We start from the raw sequence: 3,461 nt of genomic DNA, 5'->3' as shown, positions 1-3,461 counted from the left end.
AAACCAAAATGCGTTTCGGCTACAGCGAAGAATCATCTTCACAATTTTTGTATACACTGACACAATAACCGAACTTCACTGAACTGAAAGCACTTTGGGATTTCCAGAAAAAAATCCTAACTGTATCATTTTCCACGGCACATTAAAAGAAACATTCGCAACGCATTGGGGAGTATTTGATTGTAAAACTTGTTCATGTTGTGTTTCCTGGACGTAATAGCTCCCTTCATATTTAATGCATTTTTAAAGGATTTTACGTCTGAAAGGAAATGTTTGAAAACATATGATGTCACTGAATAGGATTAGCAGGAAAATGAAGCAAAACATTTATTTGAAATCTTTATCCATTGTCTTAACGATTTAGGCCAAGATAGTGAAAAATTAAATAGAAAAGCAGGTAAAGTCTTCTAAAGGGCCGTAGCTAGTCATCGATACAATGATAATATGGTAGATATGGTATATAAAAGGTTTCCCTTCTGTTCCATGCTTTTAATGTTTTTTGTAACTGGATTCTGTCCAAACTCTCTTCCTGGTTTGTCATGCATGTCTAGCAACACCCATCTAAAGTTCGAGGTTGAAGATGTTAACAGTTTTATCCATTTGCACATGTTTAAAATCATTGCCTGTTGGATGTCGTGTCGTTGGCATGTGTTCTCCTAAACGTCCCTTAATCGGCCTCAAATTTGCCGTTAGAGACACACTACGGTGCCGAGCAAGCTATATGAAGCCTCTGATGGCAAAATAAGCTTTCTGGGGAATGGCATGCCGTAGTGCTTCTTTTTCACGTCGGCAAAGCTGTACGCTTTTCGAAACAGAATATCATCACGGTTGAACGAAGATGAATGCGTTGGCAAGATCCGACGGCATCTCACACCATTTCAGGTGTTAAACATCGATCCGCCATCGGATCGGTGCATCCATTTTCCGAGTTCGAGGTCGTAGCCGGTTCGGGTGACAAACGCGCCCGGGGCGGCAACTGATCCATCGGTAAAGAGGATGGCGGACAGAGCCCACTAACAAGAAGGTCAGAGTCGAGGCCAGAATGGAGTTCCCGGGTGAAACGATTCAATTCGATCCGAGCCGATAATCGTTCGCTTAAGGGCAGCGAATCTGTCCATTGGCCAGCGGAGCGGGACTGGATGGGTTTGGCATGAGCAAATTCCCTGGCTTTCTCTCGGATCAATCCTTTCCGAACCTTGGCACACTTCAACGTGCTCCCTGATGAGCCAACGACTGCTGCTGCTGATGAGACGAAGCTCACATATTAAACGAAAACATCAACATAAAACTGGGCGATCCACTGTATGTCCGCTGCGTACGAGCCATCCACACCTTGTTGACCGGCAGAAGTAGACAGTTTGTGTACGGTGGGGTGGACATGGGTGTCACCGGAGGCGATGGTGTTGAAATGAAGTTTGACACTTGATTAACGGCAGCATACCGGGTGAGTTTTCCGAACAACCACCGTTCGATACACGATAAACACGATGAACACTCCGCCGGGCGAACTTTGTCGCCGCAATCACCGAAAAAGTTGCAAACATTCGGCGGTGTATCGGCGTTCGACCGAGGGAGGCCAGCGGGAAGGTAGTTTTATTGCAACTCCCAACGTATGCACCTTCAAAGTTGGGAACGCTAACTCAAAGGGAGCACGACAGTAAAATTACACCACAACGGAAATGTTTGTTGGCCCGTTTCATTTCGACCGGTTTACGGGAGGACGAATTTTCGAAATGGTTTTCGCAACAGCCAAACCATCCAAACACTTCCTAAATGTGCCCAAACCGCTGCCAATAAAAACTCCACTTCCAACCAATTCGTCAGCAGGCTGCAGTTACAAGCCATCTCCCGGGGAAAACGGTGCCGACTTGCACCTGCACGCTGCACTTGCCAACGAACAAATTTCACATCAAACACTCACATACACACACATCGTCGAACGGGGACTCCCCTTGGCGCCAACAAAATCAATAGAACTCGAACGGGGAACTTCGTTTGTCAGCCGGTGGTTTCGCAACTTGAAGCACAAATTGAAAATTTCTAAAATGAATATTAATGCTTTAGCTACTTCTCGAGCACTGGTAAGAGTCGTGTGTATGTGTGCGCACATGTGTAAGAGTACATGCATTTGTCGGCGGTGCGTGGGAGTGAGCCTGCATTATCGGATGCATACGAAGCCTGTTTTTATGCATCTTCAGCACGCATTGCCAAGTATATTTAGCGCCACTCTACGCCTTGCCAGCCACCGGCGGTTGTAATGTTAGCCAGCTCGTTTCAACCACCCTGTCAATCATAAACATATATTGCTAACGGTCTTGTGTGGTAAGCCCCTTTTGGCCGGCATGTGTGAACCGTCGGAACCGTCGGAGATGGGAAGGAGGAATCGTGGCTCAATTAGATTTGGTTGGTTTCATGAGAAATTGCACCCTAATTTATTCGATAGCGAAAGCGACCGATTTGACTATCAGTTAGGAGCCGAAAGCTCGCTGTTGAGGGTGGTAGGAAGGAACTGGGATCAATACTAATTATTTTACGATTCTTGGCAGGATGTTGCTAATGAACCGCGAAACCCACAAGACAGGGCGATATGTGAAGCTTTCCGTTCCATTCGCTCGAAGATATTTGGCACTCAAACGTTTGTTTAGCAGTTATGCCAAAAAGCGGAGGAAAGGTTTGAAATTACTTACATGCATATCATAATTGAGTCTACGATCCAAAAGCTTCAAAACCAAAACAAAACATAATGCCTGCCCGGTTCCTGTAGCAGCCCATTGCTGTCCGTTCAAACTCTCGCAAAAGCAGAAATTATAAGTCGTCACGCTCCATCGCGTCGACATAAAATGCAACGGCGAAAGGCGGCGCGCTCTGTTAGCAGCAAACTGCAGCATCAATTATAATCCCACATGCAAACCGGACAGCGAACACGGCAACGACAAACGGGTGAATTATTCATAATCGTTTTGGGGTTTGAATATTTCAACAGATTCCAAAACAACATTGGTTTCAGCTACCAGCTTCGTACACCGCCGAATCGGCAACCGAAATAGCAGAAAGAATAACCGTGAAACATGAACCACAACATTCACACCGAGAATAGTTCCGTTTAGCTCAACTCAATTAGCAAATGCAGCAAGACAAGATGCGTGAATGTTTACGCGGGAAATAGGAATAAAAAAATACTCCATTCATAGCAATATATAATTAGGTTCTGGGGATGAATTTTACAGCCTGATGCACCAGAATTGCAGACATAATCATGGAATAATTACGACCGCGTAACGGGATAATCTCAGAGATTCATTAGTTTGATGAATCTCCGTCAGGATGGAAAAGTTGCTCTCCGGTGACTAACATGCATGAAAAAATCATACCAAAGCTGTCATTGTCACTCAAAACACAACTTATTTTCTTCGTACCATAATCACATACGAAACGATAGTTCACTTCTCACAAACTCTCTT

Source organism: Anopheles ziemanni, chromosome 2, assembly GCF_943734765.1.
Source record: "Anopheles ziemanni chromosome 2, idAnoZiCoDA_A2_x.2, whole genome shotgun sequence".
NCBI lineage: Eukaryota > Metazoa > Arthropoda > Insecta > Diptera > Culicidae > Anopheles > Anopheles ziemanni.
This window is presented reverse-complemented; position numbering follows the sequence as displayed.